Source organism: Macrobrachium nipponense, chromosome 37 (genome assembly GCF_015104395.2).
Source record: "Macrobrachium nipponense isolate FS-2020 chromosome 37, ASM1510439v2, whole genome shotgun sequence".
Taxonomy (NCBI): domain Eukaryota; kingdom Metazoa; phylum Arthropoda; class Malacostraca; order Decapoda; family Palaemonidae; genus Macrobrachium; species Macrobrachium nipponense.
Genome location: NC_061097.1, coordinates 41,106,206 through 41,130,953, shown reverse-complemented (window position 1 = coordinate 41,130,953; position 24,748 = coordinate 41,106,206). Strand labels below are relative to the sequence as shown.

Here is a 24,748-nt window from a genome sequence, read left to right as displayed (position 1 = left end):
CAGTCTTCCAGCCTGGTGTCATCTGCACTCCAAGTCTTCTAGCTTGGAGACCCTTTCATTCCAGTCTTCCAGCCTGGTGTCATCTGCACTCCAAGTCTTCTAGCTTGGAGACCCTTTCATTCCAGTCTTCCAGCCTGGTGTCATCTGCACTCCAAGTCTTCTAGCTTGGAGATCCTTTCATTCCAGTCTTCCAGCTTGGTGTCATCTGCACTCCAAGTCTTCTAGCTTGGAGACCCTTTCATTCCAGTCTTCCAGCCTGGTGTCATCTGCACTCCAAGTCTTCTAGCTTGGAGACCCTTTCATTCCAGTCTTCCAGCCTGGTGTCATCTGCACTCCAAGTCTTCTAGCTTGGAGATCCTTTCATTCTAGTCTTCCAGCCTGGTGTCATCTGCACTCCAAGTCTTCTAGCTTGGAGACCCTTTCATTCCAGTCTTCCAGCCTGGTGTCATCTGCACTCCAAGTCTTCTAGCTTGGAGACCCTTTCATTCCAGTCTTCCAGCCTGGAATAGTAGGATAAAGCGTCTTCTAAGTTAGTTTAACAAGTGTAATACTGAAATCAGAACAAGATGGCAGTAAGTTCCAACTGCGGGAAGAGGTGGCGTAATTTAGCTTGCTTGGCGGATTCGCAATACGATGAGGTAGCAGGAAGGGAACTGGCATTTCTCATCTATGAAATCAGCAACAGTCCTAACCAAAAAGATACAAAAGCATTCATAGATATATTAGAAGGATATAATCCTTCAAACTGGAACAAATCTAATGAAAACATCTTGAAAATAATTGAAGAAGTTCCAAATAAAATCCAAGTGGTCAAGAGACTCATAAAGAAAATATACATAAACCAACATATTCCGACAAAGAAAATGAATAAGGTGAATCTTGTGAATATCCTAATTGATGCATTAGGAAAAAGAATGCCAAAAGCATGCAAACTGTGTAAGGTTTGGTATAGCATAGTCAATCCACAAAACCTAATCAGAAAATGTGCTGCATGCAACATTCCGACCCATCCACAGTGTGCTGAGGTAATGCAAGATTTGAGAAAAGATACAAGAATTTTTTTGTTCAACATGTCTATCATGGATAGACAATGTTATTAAATCAAGATTGAATGTACAAATAGTTGAGGATGAAGAAGAAGAGGAAGAAGAAGAAGAAAAAGAAGAAGAGGAAAACGGAAGAGAAGTAAACAAAAATGAATGACAGAAAAAAATAAGGAAAACAAAGAACAAGATAAAAGTATGGATGCAGAGATACTCATTGATACTACATATGAGGCAATAAAGCAGCATACCTACGAAGAAATAAATTACGATATGACAACAGAAAAGCAAATCCCGAAGAGGCTCTACCCAGATCTACACAATGACGGGAAAGAGGAAAAAATAGACAAGAAAGACAAAATCTGCAACCTTTTGAAAAGAGGGAATTGCAGATTTGGAGAAAGATGTTACTACAAACATCCTAAGGTATGTCAAAACTATGAAATATATGGTAAATGTGCATACTTAGATGGCTATGGGGATGATTGCAGAGATCTGCATCCAAAAATATGTAAAAACCTAAAAGAAGGAAAAGGATGTAAGTTCGACAAAAAATGCAAATATATGCACCCTGTAGCCATGAATCATAATCAAATAAATAACCAACCAAGTAATAAAATCCAAAATAAGAAAGAAACAAATAAAGAGAGAAATCAAGAATATCAGGTAAAAGAGAAAAGCAAACCACCAATGAGATATGCAGAGGTGTCAGCAAAAAATTTCAAAGCATCAGCTCCGAAATTCTACTCAAGAGATAATAACTGTATTTATTATGCAAGAGGATATTGCAGAAACGGAGAAAATTGCAGATTCAGACGCAAAATGAATAATTATGATGAAGGAAGATCAAATATTATGGAAAAGTTGGATTTTTTAATGTCAGAATTTCTGGAAATGAAAAAAAGAACAACATACCAGAACAGGAAAGAGACATGGGAAAATCCTTATTACTACCAATATTAAATGAAGGAGAAAACACGCAAACCATCATAGTGATGAATGCGCAGGGTTTAGTTACTAACCCAAAATGAAAAGAAAATAGATATAATGAATATAAGTGAAACCTGGTATTCCCAAGAGGCTGGGAATGATGATCAAATAAAAGGGTTCCAAACTTATAGATCAGATAGAAAAAATAGGAATCAAGGGGGAACCGCAATATATGGGAAAGACAAAAAACAAGGAAAAATATATGAGAAATATAGTAACTCAGAATGTGAACTAATAGCGGTAGAATTTGAATCTGAACATAGTAATATATAGACCTCCTAATACTAAAGAGTTTGACTTAATAATTGAAAAATTGGATGATATATGTAGAAATCACAAGGACTGGACTATTCTCCTATCTGGTGACTTCAACTTTCCTTTCGTAGAATGGAAAGAACGAATAGGAGATTGTGGTTGTACTTATACATATAAAAAAGAGAGTAATAGTAGTGCAGAAGATAAGAGGCAATTTGAAAAGCTATTAGATATGCTACTAGAATACAACATTCAACAAATAAATCACCTGCCAACGAAAGGAAAGGAAAATACTTTAGACCTAGTATTTGTGAACGAGATGAATTATGTTAAAGAAATAATAGTTTATAATGCGAATATTTCAGACCATAATGTCATAGAATTAACAGTTCATTCCAAAGCAAGTGAAAATAGAGATAAGCAAGAAATGAAAAAGTGGGAAGGATATGGAAAATACAACTTCTACAGTAAAAATATAAAATGGTCAGAAATTAATGAAGAATTAAACAAAGATTGGGATAACATTTTCGTAAGTGATGACATAAGGGTAAATACGGAGATATTATATAAAATATTGGAGAAAATAGTGGAAAAATATATACCGAAGAAGAAAAGTAAACATCATTCATGCATACCAAGAGACATAAGGATCTTGTTCCAGAAAATCAGAAAGTGGAAAAAAGGTCTTGCAAAAGAAAAAAATGCATGGAAAGTTATAGAACTAAAAAGTAAGATAGAAAATGCAGACAAAAGATTATACAATCAAAAGAAAATGAAAAACGGGACTTGGAAGAAAAAACCCTATTAAATATCAAGCAAAACCCCAAGCTATTATACTCATATGCGAAGAAGATGAATAAAAGAAGAATAGAAATAGGCCCTCTGAGAATTGAAGGGGGGAGATTAACGAATGAAAAAAAGGAAATTTGCAACATACTGGCAGAACGTATAAGAGAGAATTCACCCCTAGAATAGATAATGAAGATAATGATATAGAAGTAAGGGACGAAAATAGTGAATATGTAGCTGACATAGAAATTAATGAAGCTGAGATTGTGCAGGCAATTAATGAAATTAAAAATGGAGCTGCTGCAGGGCCGGATGGAGTCCCTGCTATTTTGTTAAAGAAAGTAGTTCATTCTATCGCAAAGCCACTTGCAATATTATTAAGACAAAGTGTAGATACAGGCAAGATTTATGATGAGCACAAATTAGCATATATCACCCCTACTTTCAAAAGTGGATCAAGACTAGAGGCAAGTAATTATAGGCCTGTGAGTCTAACATCACATATTATGAAAGTGTATGAAAGGGTAATGAAGAAAAATATTATGAAACATTTAATAAAAAATAATTTGTTTAATATAGGACAACACGGTTTCGTACCGGAAAAAGTACACAAACCCAACTGTTAGTCCACTGTGAGAACATATTCAAAAATATGAAAAGCGGAAATGAAACAGATGTGGTTTATCTAGACTTTGCAAAGCTTTTGACAAAGTAGACCATAATATATTAGCAAAGAAAATTAGAAAACACAATATCGTAGATAAAGTAGGAAGATGGTTAAAAGAATTTTTACACACAGAAAACAGATAGTTATTGCAAACGATGAGAAATCGAATGAAACCAAGGTAATATCCGGTGTGCCACAAGGTACGGTGCTAGCTGCAATATTGTTTGTTATTATGATTGAAGACATAGACAGTAATGTTAAGGATTCGGTAGTGAGTAGTTTCGCTGATGACACAAGAATAAGTAGAGAAATTACTTGTGATGAAGATAGGAACGCTCTACAAAGAGACCTTAACAAAGTATATGATTGGGCAGAGGTAAATAGGATGGTATTTAACTCTGATAAATTTGAATCAATAAATTATGGAGACAGAGAAGGAAAGCTATATGCATATAGGGGACCTAATAATGAGACAATCACAAATAAGGAAGCAGTTAAAGACCTTGGTGTGATGATGAATAGGAACATGTTATGCAATGATCAAATAGCCATTCTGTTGGCAAAATGTAAAGCAAAAATGGGAATGTTGTTACGGCACTTCTTCAAAACAAGAAAAGCTGAACACATGATTATGCTTTATAAAACATATGTTCGTAGTCCACTTGAATATTGCAATATGATATGGTACCCACACTATCAAAAGGATATTGCACAAATAGAGAGTGTACAAAGGTCCTTTACAGCTAGAATAGAAGAAGTTAAGGACCTAGACTACTGGGAAAGACTACAATCCTTAAAATTATATAGTCTAGAAAGGAGAAGAGAACGCTACATGATAATTCAGGCATGGAAACAGATAGAAGGAATAACAGAAAATATCATGGAACTAAAAATATCAGAAAGAGCAAGCAGAGGTAGATTAATAGTGCCCAAAACTATACCAGGAAAAATAAGGAAAGCACACAGAACATTAATCCACTACGCACCAGCATCGATAATGCAGCGTCTATTCAATGCGTTGCCAGCTCATCTGAGGAATATATCAGGAGTGAGCGTAGATGTGTTTAAGAATAAGCTCGACAAATATCTAAACTGCATCCCAGACCATCCAAGATTGGAAGATGCAAAATATACCGGAAAATGTACTAGCAACTCTCTGGTAGACATTAGAGGCGCCTCACACTGAGGGACCTGGGGCAACCCGAACGAACTGTAAGGTCTGTAAGGTAAGGTCTGGTGTCATCTACACTCCAAGTCTTCTAGCTTGGAGACCGTTTCATTCCAGTCTTCCAGCCTGGTGTCATCTGCACTCCAAGTCTTCTAGCTTGGAGACCCTTTCATTCCAGTCTTCCAGCCTGGTGTCATCTGCACTCCAAGTCTTCTAGCTTGGAGATCCTTTCATTCCAGTCTTCCAGCTTGGTGTCATCTGCATTCCAAGTCTTCTAGCTTGGAGACCCTTTCATTCCAGTCTTCCAGCCTGGTGTCATCTGCACTCCAAGTCTTCTAGCTTGGAGTCCCTTTCATTCCAGTCTTCCAGCCTGGTGTCATCTGCACTCCAAGTCTTCTAGCTTGGAGACCCTTTCATTCCAGTCTTCCAGCCTGGTGTCATCTACACTCCAAGTCTTCTAGCTTAGAGAGACTTTCATTCCAGTCTTCCAGCCTGGTGTCACCTGCACTCCAAGTCTTCTAGCTTGGAGACCCTTTCATTCCAGTCTTCCAGCCTGGTGTCATCTGCACTCCAAGTCTTCCAGCCTCCAGTTGTCTGCACTCCAAGTCTTCCAGTTTGGCAACCCTTTCATTCCAGTCTTCCAGCCTGGTGTCATCTACACTGTAAGTCTTCCAGCCTCCAGTTGTCTGCACTCCAAGTCTTCCAGTTTGGCAACCCTTTCATTCCAGTCTTCCAGCCTGCTGTCATCTACACTGTAAGTCTTCCAGCCTCCAGTTGTCTGCACTCCAAGTCTTCCAGTTTGGCAACCCTTTCATTCCAGTCTTCCAGCCTGCTGTCATCTGCACTCCAAATCTCCCAGCTTGATGACCCTTTTCACTCCAAGTCAAATGGCCCGGTTGTCCTCCTTTCAACCTACTCCAAATCTTCTTGTCTGTTGTCTCCTTTCACTCCAAGTCGTCCAGTGAGGGGCTCCCTTTCACTCCAAGTTTTCCAGCCCAGTCTTCAGTCATTCTTTGTCTTGCAGTCTGTTGTCCCCCTTTCACTACCAATCTTCCACCTTGGCGTCCCCTTTTCACTCTGTCTTCACTCCAAGTTTGCGCTCCAAGTTTTCCAGCTTTGTGTCTCCTTTTCAATCAAATTCTTCCACCCTTGTGTCCCCTTTTCACTCCCAGTCTTTCAGCAAAGTGTACCCATTTCACTCTAAGTCTTTTAGCCTTGCGACCCCTTTCACTCAAGTTTTTCTGCCTGTTGTCCCCCTTTCAATCTACTCCAAATCTTCTTGCCTGGTATCTCCTTTCACTCCAAGCCTTCCAGCCAGGTGTCCCCTTTCACTTTATGTCTTCCAGCCTGGTGTACCATTTTCATTCCCACTCTAAGTGTTCCTTTTCACTCCCAGTCTTCCAAGGTGTCCCTTTTCACTCCCAGTCTGTTCAAGCCTGGTGACATAATATCACTCCAATCTAAGTCTCCCATGCTGGTGTTCCCTTTCACTCCAAGTATTCCAGCATAGTGACTTCTTTTAATCCCAGTCTTCCAGCCGACTGATCCCTTTCACTCAAGTCTTCCATCCTTGGATCTTCATTCACTCAAAGACTCCCAGCCTGGTGTCTCCTTTCACTCTAATTCCAGTCTTCCATCCACTCCTTGTCTTCCTGCCTGATGCCTCCCTTAATTTTACTCCTTGTATCCCAGTTTCTCCCTGTCACTCTGTCTTACTGCCTGCTGTCTCCCGTTTGCCTTTGCTTCTATTAATAAATTCTACTTGACTTTTACCTCTGCATCTACACTTTGCCTCTTTAACACCGTTTTCCTTTCGTATCTCCCCTTCCTTTTCCTTATCGTCCCTAAATCAATTTTCATTTCTTCACCCTATCTCAGTTCTCATTCATTCTGAACTTTTCCTTTTTATCAGTTACCTTCAATCGTTCTTCCTCATCTTATCTCCCCCATTTTCAGATTATCAATCAGTCTTCTCTCTCTCTCTCTCTCTCTCTCTCTCTCTCTCTCTCTCTCTCTCTCTCTCTCTCTCTCTCTCTCTCTCATTTTCTTTCCATAATAAATCATTCCGAAGTTTCGACGAAACAAAACGCCGAAGTTTTTTTTTTTCTGGGTACGAATGCAAAAATACATATATGCGATTTGATTCATGTGCGAGAGGTGCTAATGGAATTTCGCCTCGCTTCACGCCACAGGGTTTTGGGGAGGACCCTCTGGTGGGTGCATTCGACGCCATTCAAGGCAACAGGGCACAAGGCAACAGGGCACGTGTATGTGTATGCGTGTACCCTCTCTATATGTCTGTGTGTGTGGCATTATTAAGGTAAGAGAACTGAGGGACCATATGCCTGTATGCCAGTATTAAAAGGGTAACGATGAAACTAGGGTGTATATATATCTATAAATATTAATATATATATATATTATATATAATAATATATAAATATATATATATAGATGTATTATATAATAATATTATATATAAATATATATATATATGTATTATATAATATATATGTATATATGATATCTATATTATGATATCTATAGTATATATATCTATAATATATATATATATATATATATATATAATATATTATATTATATTATATATATATATAATATATATATAATATATAATATATATGAATAGATATATGTATATATATATATATATATATATATATATATATATTATATATATATTTATATATAATATATGATATATATATATATATATATATATATATATATAAATATATATAAATATATATATATATATATATATTATATATATATATATATATATAAATATATATATATATGTATAATATAATCTATATATAATATATATATATATTATATTATATATATTTATAATATATGTATATATATATATATACTATTAAATTAATTCTATTAAATGTATATATATGAATATCTGTATGTTATATATATATATATATATATCTTATATTTTATATTTATATATAATAATATATGTAGTATAAATATATATATATATATATATATATATAGTATACGGTATATGACTGGTAAAATTGTTCTGTTACAACAGAATTCCATCTAGCAAAAGGAGCCCATAAAAACGCCAAAATTTAGAAAGAAAACACTTTATTTCAGAGACTGCTGTCTCTCTTCAGGTTGAGAGAGACAGCAATCTCTGAAATATAGTATTTTCTCTATATATTTTGGCTTTTTTATGGGCTCCTTTTATTATATATATAGTATATATATATATATATATATATATATATATATATATATATATATATATATATAACGAATCCCTTGAAATTTCCCTTGAAATTTCACAACGAAGAACAAAATTCTTTATAAAACTAAACCTAAAAAACCATGGAAGGAGTTGGCCAAAAACTACCTAATCCCGAATTCATAAATGCTATTTCATTCTTACTGACATTCTTAACGAGCTAATGAGACCCAAAGATGAAGTAAATATCAAATCTGACAAGGACTTTAAATTAATCTTCAGTCGACCCACAAACGGAGTTGCAAAATGGAACGTTTTCGGTAGGAGGAGTCGGGGATGGGGGTGGGGTCAGGGCTAGGGCGGGAGGTTGGGGTGGGGGGGGGGGGGGCACAGGTGGGAAACCGTGCATACACCTCGGTCCTCTATCATTGCTGTTTTAATTACCTCGCTGTCGAGTGCCACACCTGGAATGAGTGCCACCTCGCGTTATTTTCGAAGCCGCCAATGGCACAGGCGTGTTCCTATTTACGAGGTTCTTTTTCTTCTCTTTTGCTATTTTTTAAAGAATGGTAAAGTGAGAGAGAGAGAGAGAGAGAGAGAGAGAGAGAGAGAGAGAGAGAGAGAGAGTTGCCAGGAAAGTGGAATAACCAACTCCTATGAAAATATATATTTCTGGGTGATGCAACTTCAATGTTCATTTAGCTTTAAAAATTATTACTAGGGTATCCAGTCTTGGTAATTAACTCAGCTGCATAAAGAGACACTATTATTCGAATGATCTTGTAAATGCTGATTTGGTTAGTTTTATTATTAATGTTAATTAATTTAAAAACAAGTCACTCTTAGTATGCTAGTAATAATAGTAATGCAGTGTTTCATACTCTTAGTTTACGAGTAATAATAGTAAGGCTGTGTTTCATACTCTTAGTATACGAGTAATAATAGTAATGCTGTGTTTCATACTCTTAGTATACGAGTAATAATAGTAATGCTGCAATTCATACTCTTAGTATACGAGTAATAATAGTAATGGTGTGTTTCATACTCTTAGTATACAAGTAATAATAGTAATGCTGTGTTTCATACTCTTAGTATACGAGTAATACTAGTAATGCAGTTTCATACTCTTAGTATACGAGTAATAATAGTAATGCTGTGTTTCATACTCTTAGTATACGAGTAATAATAGTAATGCAGTTTCATGCTCTTAGTATATGAGTAATAATAGTAATGCAGTGTTTCATACTCTTAGTATACGAGTAATAATAGTAATGCAGTTTCATACTCTTAGTATACGAGTAATAATAGTAATGCAGTGTTTCATACTCTTAGTATACGAGTAATAATAGTAATGCAGTGTTTCATACTCTTAGTATACGAGTAATAATAGTAATGCTGTGTTTCTTACTCTTAGTATATGAGTAATAATAGTAATGCAGTGTTTCATACTCTTAGTATACGAGTAATAATAGTAATGCTGTGTTTCATACTCTTAGTATACAAGTAATAATAGTAATGCAGTGTTTCATACTCTTAGTATACGAGTAATAAAAGTAATGCAGTGTTTCATACTCTTAGTATGCTAGTAATAATAGTAATGCAGTGTTTCATACTCTTAGTATACGAGTAATAATAGTAATGCAGTGTTTCATACTCTTAGTATAGGAGTAATAATAGTAATGCAGTGTTTCATACTCTTAGTACATGAGTAAATAGTAATGCTGTGTTGTAAAAGTACAAATGGGGGACATAATACGAACTGAATATAAAAATCCACTTCACAAGCTAGTCTTATTACGTTATTTTGAGCTTGATTTTAATAAATGGGGTGTGAAAAGCAAGACTTATTATAACTCTTATTTCTTTTACTATTCATAGTGAAGTTAAGTACAATGGAACAGTCCAAAAAATATGAGCGTCCATACTAAGCTTCCAAAGAATATTAGTGATGAGAAATAAGAAAAAGAAAGGACAGCAGAAAGGAGAAGACAATATCCAGGATATTAAGAGGAAGGAACTAGAAGTGAAAATATTTTAAGACAATAAATAAACAAATAAACAAATCTACAACAATTGTTTTGTGTGTTGTCTTTGTATTGTGTATCTAATCTGTTAATAAACAAATCACTCAACCAAACAAGCAAGAGTAGATTAACGCTCTTTCCACTACACAGGATTCAATTAAGTTATCTTCACCGACTGTAATTCATCATTACTACTGATTTTCGGTCATTTGGTGACCGTTTTTCCCGCTGCATACATTCACCCGTTTTATTTTTCGGAAGTATTTAAATTATAATATATATATATATATATATATATATATATATATATATATATATTTTATATATATTGAATAAATATATGTAAATATGAAATTAATATATATTATACTATATATGTATACACAGTACATATTTTAGTATGGATATATTTACACATTATAAAATATATATATATATATATATATATATATATATTATATATATATTATAATCAAAAGCCTGGAATGATGCGATATGTGGGCATTTATTCATACACACAGCCTCACAATAATGTTGTACGGCGCCCATGGGGGGGGGTGGGGGGGGGGGGGGGGGCCGGGGGGGGGGGGGGGGGGGGGGGGGGAGGGGGGGGGTGGGGGGGGGCGCTGCCTCAATAAACTTCCTGCACATTTGAGCAATGGGGCCCATGTCCCACTGCCAAATTTAAAGAGGCGAGAGGACCTTTATCGGAAAATCAATAAAAACAATTACCGCCCGCAGCCTTGTTAGCGCGTGTGAAAGGAGCTTGTTAGAACCATCACTTTAAACTTTTCTCTGCACTTATAATGATTCTTGTTCTCTTTGCTCTTCGCCTTTCCTTATTTGTCACTGCAATTTCTATGTATTGAAAAATGCCTTCCAAAATCCCTTCATTAACATCATATGATTCTCGTTGTCTTTACTCATTTTTCTTATCTCCTTCTTCTTCATTTTTATTGGTATACAACTTCTACTCACATCTCCTACTCTGGTACTTCATACGAGGTCAGTCTGGTCTTTCAGTGGTTTCAAAAATGCCCAACTTCAAGTCACTCTACTGCTCCTTCGTCTTCGTCTTCTTAATAATAATAATAATAATAATAATAATAATAATAATAATAATAATAATAATAAGAAAGTATCACTCATTGATGTCGCAATACCATGGGACACCAGAGTTGAAGAGAAAGAGAGGGAAAAATTGGATAAGTATCAAGATCTGAAAATAGAAATGGAAGGAATATGGATAATGCCAGTGAAATCGTACCCATAATCATAGGAGCACTAGGCACGATCCAAGATCCCTGAAAAGGAATCTAGAAAAACTAGAGGCTGAAGTAGCTCCGGGCCTCATGCAGAAGAGTGTGATCCTAGAAACGGCACACATAGTAAGAAAAGTGATGGACTCCTAAGGAGGCAGGATGCAACCCGGAACCCCACACTATAAATACCACCCAGTCGAATTGGAGGACTGTGATCGAGCATAATAATAATAATAATAATTATTATTATTATTATTATTATTATTATTATTATTATTATTATTATTATTATTATTATTATTATTTATTTTCTTTTTTCATCACAGTCCTCCAATTCGACTGGGTGGTATTTATAGTGTGGGGTTCCGGGTTGCATCCTGCCTCCTTAGGAGTCCATCACTTTTCTTACTATGTGCGCCGTTTTTAGGATCACACTCTTCTGCATGAGTCCTGGAGCTACTTCAGTGTCTAGTTTTTCCAGATTCCTTTTCAGGGATCTTGGGATCGTGCCCAGTGTTCCTATGATTATGGGTACAATTTCCACTGGCATATCCCATATCCTTATTTCTATTTTCAGGTCTTGATACTTATCCATTTTTCCCACTCTCTTTCTCTACAACTCTGGTGCCCCATGGTATTGCGACATCAATGAGTGATACTTTCTTCTTGACTTTGTCAATCAACGTCACGTCTGGTCTGTTTGCACGTATCACCCTATCCGTTCTGATACCATAGTCCAGAGGATCTTGCGTGATCGTTTTCTATCACTCCTTCAGGTTGGTGCTCGTGCCACTTATTACTGCAAGGTAGCTGATGTTTCTTGCCACAGGCTCCAGTGAAGGCCTCTTTTTGTACTGGTTCTGTGTAAGTGCCGTACATTCGCTTGCTATGCGGTTTATGGTTTCATTTTTCGTATTGCACTTCCTACATATGGGAGAGATGTTATTCCCATATATCATTATTTGACTACATATGGTTCTTAGGTCCTGATCTTGTGCCGCTGTTTCTCATTCCTTCAGTTTCCTTCTTGAGCTCTTCCCTCTGTTTCCATTGCCATTTGGGCGCATGGTGATTTGTGATACAAAGCTGGAGTTGTTCTGATATTTGTAAGTGTATAGTCTTGAGGTTTTTGAGCCAGTATCCATGGACTTTATCGGGACCTGGGCATTATTATTATTATTATTATTATTATTATTATTATTATTATTATTATTATTATTATTATTATTATTACATTTGTAGAAGCATGAATCTTGAAATAAAGAAACAAATCCAAAGTAATGTATGGGTACGTATATTCAAAAACAAATCTCTGTAGAATTATTTTTAAATATATTTACCCATGTATAACTGGATTTGTTTCTCCATTATCATTATTACATATATTATTATCATTATCATTAGTTATTATTATTCTACTACGCCCTGTTCTAAGTATTCAAACATGCATAACTTCAAAGATGATCTTCGCCTCTAATGTTTCTCATCTTTTTTTTATTCCCCCTATTTTTCTTTTTCTTCTCCGTCACTGGATATTCCAGTGATGTGTGGAGATAAAACAAGGCATCACAGAGACGCCACATCAAGGGGAAAAAGGATCCAGGAATATGACGATTTATTCTTGAGATATCGTCGCCTTTTCCACAGTCTCCATTGCTGTATCTTCTTGGGTTTGTGAGCCCATTAGCCATGCCATTAATACGGTTTCTCCACCTTTGTGTTAATATGGAATACTCTCTCTCTCTCTCTCTCTCTCTCTCTCTCTCTCTCTCTCTCTCTTTCTCTCTCTCTCTCTCTCTCTCTCCTGCCTGTCTGTCTGTCAGTTTGTTAATATTCCTGTATGACTGTGTTCGGCAAGTGCATCCACGTCTGTCATTCCCTGTCCATTCATGTGTCTGTCTGTCGAGTTGTATCGATATCTCTTTCTGTGAAAGTCTCTCTCTCTCTCTCTCTCTCTCTCTCTCTCTCTCTCTCTCTCTCTCAGTGTGTGTGTGTGTGTGTGTCTATGGGATAACATTTCTGTCTCTGTTTCTCTCTCTTTATATGTTGGAGTATGTATGAATATCTCTCTATCTTTCTTCTACTTCCTGTAAAGTATCTCTCTCTCTCTCTCTCTCTCTCTCTCTCTCTCTCTCTCTCTCTCTCTGAGTGTGTGTGTGTCTATGGGATAACATTTCTGTCTCTGTTTCTCTCTCTTTATTTGAAGTATGTATGGATCTCTCTCTTTCTCTCTTCTACTTCTTGTGAAAGTCTCTCTCTCTCTCTCTCTCTCTCTCTCTCTCTCTCTCTCTCTCTCTCTTTCTGTGTGTGCGTGTGTGTGTCTATGGGATAACATTTCTGTCTCTGTTGGAGTATGTATGAATATCTCTCTATCTTTCTTCTACTTCCTGTAAAAGTATCTCTCTCTCTCTCTCTCTCTCTCATTACCTTCAATAAATCCGGATCATCATTACCATTCAACGCCAAGCCGAAGGGGCCTTTATCTCTCACGGCTGCCGCGTTCCAGGATACAACGTTTGGCCTCAGATGCCTCAGGACTCTTCGCAGCTGAGCTTCAAAGCCCGAATACATTACGGCGCCTTTTTTGTAGACTGGGGCCAAAGGAATCAATCGCTGGAACAAAAAATACCGTCATTTTCTGTCTGGAATGTGTAAAGAGGTGTTCTGGAGACTGCCAGGGAGCTCCTGTCGATTCTACAGTTCATGCTAGTGCCTCAAAAATAATAGTAATTATCATTATTATCAAAAAATATCCCCAATTATATATTTAAAATATATTTCTATGTGAAAATAGAACAAAGACTTTCGAACACCGTTCAAGTGTTCGAAAGTCTTTGTTCTATTTTTACATAGAAATATATCTTTAATATATAATTGGGGATATTTTTTAACAATTCGTTTTCAGGAGACTGTGAATTTCATTTACAATAATAATAATAATAATAATAATAATAATAATAATAATAATAATAATAATAATAATGCCACCCCAATTTTTCCCTCTCTTTCTCTTCAACTCTGGTGTCCCATGGTATTGCGACATCAATGAGTGATACTTTCTCCTTGACCTTGTCAATCAACGTCACGTCTGGTCTGTTTGCACGTATCACCCTATCCGTTCTGATACCATAGTCCCAGAGGATCTTTGCCTGATCGTTTTCTATCACTCCTTCAGGTTGGTGCTCGTACCACTTATTACTGCAAGGTAGCTGATGTTTCTTGCACAGGCTCCAGTGGAGGGCTTTTGCTACTGAATCATGCCTCTTTTTGTACTGGTTCTGTGCAAGTGCCGGGCATTCACTTGCTATGTGGTTTATGGTTTCACTTTTTCGTATGCACTTCCTACATAGGGAGAGATGTTATTTCCGTCTATCGTACTTTGAACATATCTGGTTCTTAGGGCCTGATCTTGTGCCGCTGTTATCATTCCTTCAGTTTCCTTCTTTAGCTCTCCCCTCTGTAGCCATTGCCAATTGTCATCGCTGGCTAGTTCTTTAGTCTGTCTCATGTATTGTCCGTGCATTGGTTTGTTGTGCCAGTCCTCTGTTCTTTCTGTCTTTCTCCTGTCTCTGTATATTTCTGGGTCTTCGTCTGCTTTTATTAGTCCTTCTTCCCATGCACTTTTTTAGCCACTCGTCTTCACTGGTTTTCAGATATTGCCCCAGTGCTCTGTTTTCGATGTTGACGCAGTCCTCTATACTTAGTAGTCCTCTCCCTCCTTCCTTTCGTGTTATGTATAGTCTGTCTGTATTTGCTCTTGGGTGTAGTGCTTTGTGTATTGTCATATGTTTCCTGGTTTTCTGATCTATGCTGCGGAGTTCTGCCTTCGTCCATTTTCCACTATTCCTGCGCTGTATCTGATTACTGGCACTGCCCATGTGTTTATGGCTTTTATCATATCCGGCGTTGAGTTTTGACTTGAGTATCGCCTTGAGTCTCTGCATATATTCTTTCCTGATCGTGTCCTTCATCTCTTGGTGTTTTATATCTCCTCCTTCCATTATTCCCAGGTATTTGTATCCTGTCTCATCTATGTGTTTGATGTTGCTCCATCTGGTAGCTTTATCCCTTCAGTTCTCGTTACTTTGCCTTTTTGTATGTTGACTAAGGCGCATTTTTCTATTCCAAACTCCATCCTGATGTCCCCAGATACAATCCTTACAGTCTGGATTAGGGTATCTATTTCCTTGATGCTCTTACCATACAGCTTGATGTCGTCCATGAACATCAGATGGTTGATTCTGTTGCCTCTTTTCTTGAGTTGGTACCCGGCATCCATCTTCTGTAGTACTTTAGTCATGGGAATCATGGCTACTACGAAGAGTAGTGGGGACAGTGAGTCGCCCTGGAAGATCCCTCTCCTGATATTAACCTCTGCTAGTCTTATTCCAGAGCTTGTAAGTATTGTATTCCAGTTGCGCATTGTATTTTTGAGGAAGCTGATGGTATTTTCCTCTGCCCCATATATTTTCAGGCATTCTATTAGCCATGTGTGTGGTATCATGTCGAAGGCTTTCTTATAGTCTATCCATGCCATGCTTAGGTTGGTTTTCCTTCTCCTACTGTTCTTCATTACCATGAGAGGGAAAAATTGGATAAGTATCAAGATCTGAAAATAGAAATAAGAAGGATATGGGATATGCCAGTGGAAATCGTACCCATAATCATAGGAGCACTAGGCACGATCCCAAGATCCCTGAAAAGGAATCTAGAAAAACTAGAGGCTGAAGTAGCTCCAGGACTCATGCAGAAGAGTGTGATCCTAGAAACGGCACACATTAGTAAGAGAGTGATGGACTCCTAAGGAGGCAGGATGCAGCCCGGAACCCCACACTATAAATACCACCCAGTCGAATTGGAGGACTGTGATAGAGCAAAAAAATAATAAATAATAATAATAATAATAATAATAATAATAATAATAATAATAATAATAACTAAAAAGTACTCACAGTAGCACAATTCTTAAAATGGAGAAACAAATCCACAGTTATGTATATGGACATGAATTTAAAGATAACATCTATTCAGAGAAGTTCGGGAATCTTGGATTCCCCTTTTCAATCTCTTGAAAACGGGAATCGAACAGATTCCCGAAAGCTATCTGCATAGACTTATCTTTAAATGTATCTCATACATAACTATGGATTTGTTTCTCCAATAATAATAATAATAATAATAATAATAATAATAAGTATAGAGGACTGCGTCAACACCGAGAACAGAGCACTGGGGCAATATCTGAAAACTAGTGAAGACGAGTGGCTAAAGAGTGCATGGGAAGAAGGACTAATAAAAGCAGACGAAGACCCAGAAATATACAGAGACAGGAGAATGACAAACAGAACAGAGGACTGGTACAACAAACCAATGCACGGACAATACATGAGACAGACTAAAGAACTAGCCAACGATGACACATGGCAATGGCTACAGAGGGGAGAGCTAAAGAAGGAAACTGAAGGAATGATAACAGCGGCACAAGATCAGGACCTAAGAACCAGATATGTTCAAAGAACGATAGACGGAAATAACATCTCTCCCATATGTAGGAAGTGCAATACGGAAAATGAAACCATAAACCACATAGCAAGCGAATGCCCGGCACTTGCACAGAACCAGTACAAAAAGAGGCATGATTCAGTGGCAAAAGCCCTCCACTGGAGCCTGTGCAAGAAACATCAGCTACCTTGCAGTAATAAGTGGTACGAGCACCAACCTGAGGGAGTGATAGAAAACGATCAGGCAAAGATCCTCTGGGGCTATGGTATCAGAACAGATAGGGTGATACGTGCAAATAGACCAGACGTGACGTTGATTGACAAAGTCAAGAAGAAAGTATCACTCATTGATGTCGCAATACCATGGGACACCAGAGTTGAAAAGAAAGAGAGGGAAAAAATGGATAAGTATCAAGATCTGAAAATAGAAATAAGAAGGATATGGGATATGCCAGTAGAAATTGTACCCATAATCATAGGAGCACTAGGCACGCTCCCAAGATCCCTGAAAAGGAATCTAGAAAACTAGAGGCTGAAGTAGCTCCAGGACTCATGCAGAAGAAGAAAAGTGATGGACTCCTAAGGAGGCAGGATGCAACCCGGAACCCCACACTATAAATACCACCCACTCGAATTAGAGGACTGTGATAGAGCAAAAATAATAATAATAATAATAATAATAATAATAATAATAATAATAATAATAATAATAATAATAATAATAAGGTTCCGCACGGGCCAGCCTCACACCACAGGTCTTATGCATAATGGAGTTAACTTTGTATACGAAATCAGGAATGGTACGTAACTTCTCTAAGATAGGGTCATGAACGTCTCGTGCCTTTTACATTTACTGTTATATTTGACGCCATGGACACACAAGAACTAATAATAATAATAATAATAATAATAATAATAATAATCGAAGCTATAATGGGGGTTCCGCCTCCCCTTACCAGGGGGAGTCTGGCTGGCAATCGATCGTGGAAGAGGTAAAGAGATTTTGCTCCGTTTAATGGGCAATTCCACCTCGTCTCTCCTGATCCAAGAAGTGAATGGCGTACTTAGTGAATAGGCCATGGTGGCGGGCCCGCGCCCACGTTGGAAATGGGCCAATGAGCTAGCAACATCACCCCAAAAGAATTGCGGGGAATTGGTAGGTCTACACCAGTGGTTCCCAAACTTTTTCTAGTCGTTAGCCACTTTTCATGCAGGATACTTGTCTCCACTGGCTGCCTAGCCCCTCAACTTCTTTGATTTTATGCTTACATATCCTCAGATTATGGCCCCCTGCATTCTGCTATATGACCCCTAAGGGAGCCGTGGCCACCAGTTTGGGAACCAATGGTCTACTATACCTTCTGAAGCCAACCCTTCGAAGTGGATACTGGGTAACAATTAATTAACAACTATCATTAACTTAATAATTACATAAATAATTAACTGTTAATTTTCGCCTCCTCATTATCATGAACAACGACTAATACTCCCGTTGTTAACTAAATTACAGAATTTATCGATTCAGCTTCTACTTTTTATGCTACCACTTTCTCGAATAGTACTGATGCTGCTACTACCACTACTACTACTATTAGTACGGAGACGTGGAGACGCTACTTGTCTCATTACTGACTTCAAAAAGACCTGTGTCACAGGTCCCTCTATTGGTCCTGCGGTCACCTGACATCGACCGTACCTTATGATGACCTGATATTTCCTAAAATAGCCATACGGTCACCCGCCTTATTATACTACTGCTGACGACCTCCAAATGACTCAAAATGGACCCGCAGTCGCCAAATTGGTCGTGTATTTTGACTGTGACCTACAATTTCCTAAAATGGGATTCTTTCTTACAGTGTCACAGGCGACACTAGAAAAGATAAAGGAGAATAAAAATAAAAATTGCAGCAGCAATAATTTGGATCCTAACAAAGAGGCAATATCTGCCTTGGTAGAATATGTGATCATTAGTGAGTAAATGAATCCACATACTATATCAATATAATGAATTGTAATGGCGAAAGCAAAGAGCATCCTAGTTATATATGAATTAATTTACGAGTCTCAAAACAATTGTTCCTTTGTATGAAATAATAACAATACATAAAATGTTAAGATGAATACATATTTAGGACCGATTCATACATCCGAAGGCAGGCGTCAATTTGTAAATCAAAACCTACAGGAAACATACCTACGTATTACATAAGTGCAATACGAAAGATAAATAAAAACGCACAACAACAACGAGTAAGCCTGGAAAGTAGCTATAATCGCTAGTAGTAAGGCTTCGGGCGTATGACGTCACGGCACATGGAGAGCAGAGAACGGAGACGACGCGTCACAGCCAACGCATGGAGGAAGAGAGACGGGCGGGACATGGCACAAGAGATTAATGTAAACTTGAGAGATTATGTGAGGAAGGGGGGGGGGGTTGTTTGCCAGCGGTGGAGGAGGGTGAGCTAGGGATTAATGATGGCATGGAAGTCAGAGTCGGGGATTTAGTACTGAACAGTCAACATCCCGGGGTTTTAAATTTACATTTTACTCTGCAGCCTAATGTCCTCATGAATTGAATGAGCAAACAGCCCATCTTTACCTAGTTGTGTTACAACAAGCGATTCTAACTTCACAATTATAAAAGGCAAGGTTTCTTTGTATGATGTTTTTACGTTGCAAGGAACCAGTGGTTATTCAGCAAAGGGACCAACGGCTTTACGTGACTTCCGAACCACGTCGAGAGTGAACTTCTATCACCAGAAACACACCTCTCTCACACCTCAATGGAATGCCCGAGAATCGAACTCGCTGCCACTGAGGTGGTACACCAACACCATACCGACCATGCCACTGAGACGCTAAAAGATCAAGGCAGACAGGTGTGACGGCAATCGCATTCTTAATTGGAATATTGAACTCTCTTTATGAACTGATTACTTGATTACGAAGACGTTTTCGTTGCATCCAGGAACACGCACGAATATGCAAATTAAATGAACGTAGATTTAATTATAAGACGGCGAAGGTCAGTCATTGGCACTCAAATTTAATTTTGAGGATCTTCTGGTAACCTCTTCATAACACGGAAAATGCTCTGCCCTGACTAGCTGGGATCAACTGAAATCCACTTTCGAAATCCACTTTCGAAATCCAGTTATAAGCATTAATGAAAGTTCCTCAATTCTTTTAAGGCGGTTGTTTGATGCTTAATCATTTTGTATTGTTTCATTGCCAATGTGCCCTTGACTTTATCGTGCGTAAATGTAAATATGTATTTTTTTATATGCATTTATGAATGTTCTGTTCTCAAATAGCAAACGTTGCCTCGATGCAACGAAACGCATCTACAATAAAATTATCAGTAGTAGTAGTAGTAGTAGTAGAGTAGTAGTAGTAGTAGTAGTAGTAGTAGTAGTAGTCAGGATATGCATTTGAAACGGCTCCCTTGCTTGTTTTATTCCTCCATTAATTGTGTTTGTTTAACCGCATCATTACGAGGGCTTTTCAATTTAAATGATCAGCAGTATTAATAGTAGTAGGCGGGTTAAGCCTTTGAAACGGCTCCCTTGCTTGTTTTATTCCTCTTTAGATTGTGTTTAACAGCATCATTACGAGGGCTTTTCAATTCTCTTCAGCTTCGATGCCTCTACAACGGCACACCCCTCACCCCAGCTAACCTCCCGCGCCGTCAGTCACAAAAATGTTCAGCCATTTTCGCCCAGTGCCGATACTTTACACCATTAACCAATCCCCTGCCGCATTTGAAATTTAAATTCCCTCTTTTTTTATAGACACGAGGGGAAGGAAGAAGGGAGATGTAAGGAGACCGAGGGGAAAAAAGGGGGGAAAGTAGAGAGAGCCTCCTTTCCCCCCAAACCAAGTGGCAGCTCTGCAACTTATTGAGGCGCCTCTCCAGAAATATAATTTAGGTGGCGAAGAAGCGAAAAGGCGTCGGAGAAATTTTGCTTAACGGGAGAGATGAGGCAGGAACCGCTGCTGCTCCTGCTGCTGCTCGTCTCCTCGAGGCAAAAACAATTTGGGAGAAATATTTTCGGGGGAGATTTTTCACTACTGTCTTTTTCGGAGCTCTCTTCGCGCCTCCTGACGTCAGAACTCTCTGCGCATGCGCGAACGAACGTACGCACGCCCATAGAGACAGAGGAACGCAAAACAAATCTGCTGGCACAAATGTACATAAATATACATAAGATACAATTCCCCTGTCGTTTAATGAGACATTTGTCATTTGTCAATGCTTCTTAAATATATAATTAACAGCCAAACACAGTAAAAACATACACGCAAACATACAACATATCTACTGGAACATATGTACACAAGGATACAAAATCCCCTCTGCCATCTAATTAGGTGTTTGTCCGTGCTCCATAATCATTTAAATAACACAACATGCAATAATTGTGCAATATAAAATATTATCACAGAATCATTTCAAGCACAAAAGCAGATGAAGGGACGCGCACAAAGCAAGAGAATACAGGATTACGAAGTATGACCTTACAGACCTTACAGACCTTACATCTTGTTCGGGTTGCCCCAGGTCCCTCAGTGTGAGGCACCTCTAATGTCTACCAGAGAGTTGCTAGTACATCTTCCGGTATATTTTGCATCTTCCAATCTTGGATGGTCTGGGATGCAGTTTAGATATTTGTCGAGCTTATTCTTAAACACATCTACGCTCACTCCTGATATATTCCTCAGATGAGCTGGCAACGCATTGAATAGACGCTGCATTATCGATGCTGGTGCGTAGTGGATTAATGTCCTGTGTGCTTTCCTTATTTTTCCTGGTATAGTTTTGGGCACTATTAATCTACCTCTGCTTGCTCTTTCTGATATTTTTAGTTCCATGATATTTTCTGCTATTCCTTCTATCTGTTTCCATGCCTGAATTATCATGTAGCGTTCTCTTCTCCTTTCTAGACTATATAATTTTAAGAATTGTAGTCTTTCCCAGTAGTCTAGGTCCTTAACTTCTTCTATTCTAGCTGTAAAGGACCTTTGTACACTCTCTATTTGTGCAATATCCTTTTGATAGTGTGGGTACCATATCATATTGCAATATTCAAGTGGACTACGAACATATGTTTTATAAAGCATAATCATGTGTTCAGCTTTTCTTGTTTTGAAGTGCCGTAACAACATTCCCAATTTTGCTTTACATTTTGCCAACAGAGTTGCTATTTGATCATTGCATAACATGTTCCTATTCATCATCACACCAAGGTCTTTAACTGCTTCCTTATTTGTGATGGTCTCATTATTAGGTCCCTTATATGCATATAGCTTTCTTTCTCTGTCTCCATAATTTATTGATTCAAATTTATCAGAGTTAAATACCATCCTATTTACCTCTGCCCAATCATATACTTTGTTAAGGTCTCTTTGTAGAGCGTTCCTATCTTCATCACAAGTAATTTCTCTACTTATTCTTGTGTCATCTGCGAAACTACTCACTACCGAATCCTTCACATTATTGTCTATGTCTTCAATCATAATAACAAACAGTATTGCAGCTAACACCGTACCTTGCGGCACACCGGATATTACCTTGACTTCATCCGATTTCTCGCCGTTTGCAATAACTATCTGTTTTCTGTTGTGTAAAAATTCTTTTAACCATCTTCCTACTTTATCCACGATATTGTGTTTTCTAATTTTCTTCGCTAATATATTATGGTCTACTTTATCAAAAGCTTTTGCAAAGTCTAAATAAACCACATCTGTTTCATTTCCGCTTTTCATATTTTTGAATATGTTCTCACGGTGGACTAACAGTTGGGTTTGTGTACTTTTTCCGGGTACGAAACCATGTTGTCCTTTATTAAACAAATTATTTTTTATTAAATGTTTCATAATATTTTTCTTCATTACCCTTTCATACACTTTCATAATATGTGATGTTAGACTCACAGGCCTATAATTACTTGCCTCTAGTCTTGATCCACTTTTGAAAGTAGGGGTAATATATGCTAATTTGTGCTCATCATAAATCTTGCCTGTATCTACACTTTGTCTTAATAATATTGCAAGTGGCTTTGCGATAGAATGAACTACTTTCTTTAACAAAATAGCAGGAATTCCATCAGGCCCTGCAGCAGCTCCATTTTTAATTTCATTAATAGCCTGCACAATATCAGCTTCATTAATATCTATGTCAGCTAAATATTCACTATTTTCATCCCTTACTTCTATATCATTATCTTCCTTATCTATTCTAGGGGTGAATTCTCTCTTATATCGTTCTGCCAGTATGTTGCAAATTTCCTTTTTTTCATTCGTTAATCTCCCTTCAATTCTCAGAGGGCCTATTTCTATTCTTCTTTTATTCATCTTCTTCGCATATGAGTATAATAGCTTGGGGTTTTGCTTGATATTTAATAGGGTTTTTTCTTCCAAGTCCCGTTTTTTCATTTTCTTTTGATTGTATAATCTTTTGTTCTGCATTTTCTATCTTACTTTTTAGTTCTATAACTTTCCATGCATTTTTTTCTTTTGCAAGACCTTTTTTCCACTTTCTGATTTTCTGGAACAAGATCCTTCTGTCTCTTGGTATGCATGAATGATGTTTACTTTTCTTCTTCGGTATATATTTTTCCACTATTTTCTCCAATATTTTATATAATATCTCCGTATTTACCCTTATGTCATCACTTACGAAAATGTTATCCCAATCTTTGTTTAATTCTTCATTAATTTCTGACCATTTTATATTTTTACTGTAGAAGTTGTATTTTCCATATCCTTCCCACTTTTTCATTTCTTGCTTATCTCTATTTTCACTTGCTTTGGAATGAACTGTTAATTCTATGACATTATGGTCTGAAATATTCGCATTATAAACTATTATTTCTTTAACATAATTCATCTCGTTCACAAATACTAGGTCTAAAGTATTTTCCTTTCTTGTTGGCAGGTGATTTATTTGTTGAATGTTGTATTCTAGTAGCATATCTAATAGCTTTTCAAATTGCCTCTTATCTTCTGCACTACTATTACTCTCTTTTTTATATGTATAAGTACAACCACAATCTCCTATTCGTTCTTTCCATTCTACGAAAGGAAAGTTGAAGTCACCAGATAGGAGAATAGTCCAGTCCTTGTGATTTCTACATATATCATCCAATTTTTCAATTATTAAGTCAAACTCTTTAGTATTAGGGGTCTATATATTACTAATGTTCATCAATTTTTCAGATTCAAATTCTACCGCTATTACTTCACATTCTGAGTTACTATATTTCTCATATATTTTTCCTTGTTTTTTGTCTTTCCCATATATTGCGGTTCCCCCTTGATTCCTATTTTTTCTATCTGATCTATAAGTTTGGAACCCTTTTATTTGATCATCATTCCCAGTCTCTTGGGAATACCAGGTTTCACTTATATTCATTATATCTATTTTCTTTTCATTTTGGGTTAGTTCTCTAAGAAGTACTCTATTTTTCTTTTTGAGTTACTCGTAACTAAACCCTGCGCATTCATCACTATGATGGTTTGCGTGTTTTCTCCTTCATTTAATACTGGTAGTAATAAGGATTTTCCCATGTCTCTTTCCTGTTCTGGTATGTTGTTCTTTTTTTCATTTCCAGAAATTCTGACATTAAAAAATCCAACTTTTCCATAATATTTGATCTTCCTTCATCATAATTATTCATTTTGTGTCTGAATCTGCAATTTTCTCCGTTTCTGCAATATCCTCTTGCATAATAAATACAGTTATTATCTCTTGAGTAGAATTTCGGAGCTGATGCTTTGAAATTTTTTGCTGACACCTCTGCATATCTCATTGG

General features: G+C 37.2%; 1 long non-coding RNA gene across 3 annotated transcripts in view; it reads right to left on the bottom strand.

Moving 5' to 3' along the window:
* The window catches only part of LOC135209186 (uncharacterized), a 490,707-nt gene that overhangs the window by 381,944 nt on the left and 84,015 nt on the right, over positions 1 to 24,748 (bottom strand). Inside the window, exon 2 of one of the 3 annotated variants that reach the window (XR_010313312.1) lies at positions 13,884 to 14,043. The exons of the other annotated variants lie outside the window; for them this stretch is intronic. This is a non-coding gene — a long non-coding RNA (uncharacterized LOC135209186). The remainder of the gene's footprint in view (positions 1 to 13,883; positions 14,044 to 24,748) is intronic. 3 annotated transcript variants of the gene reach the window in all.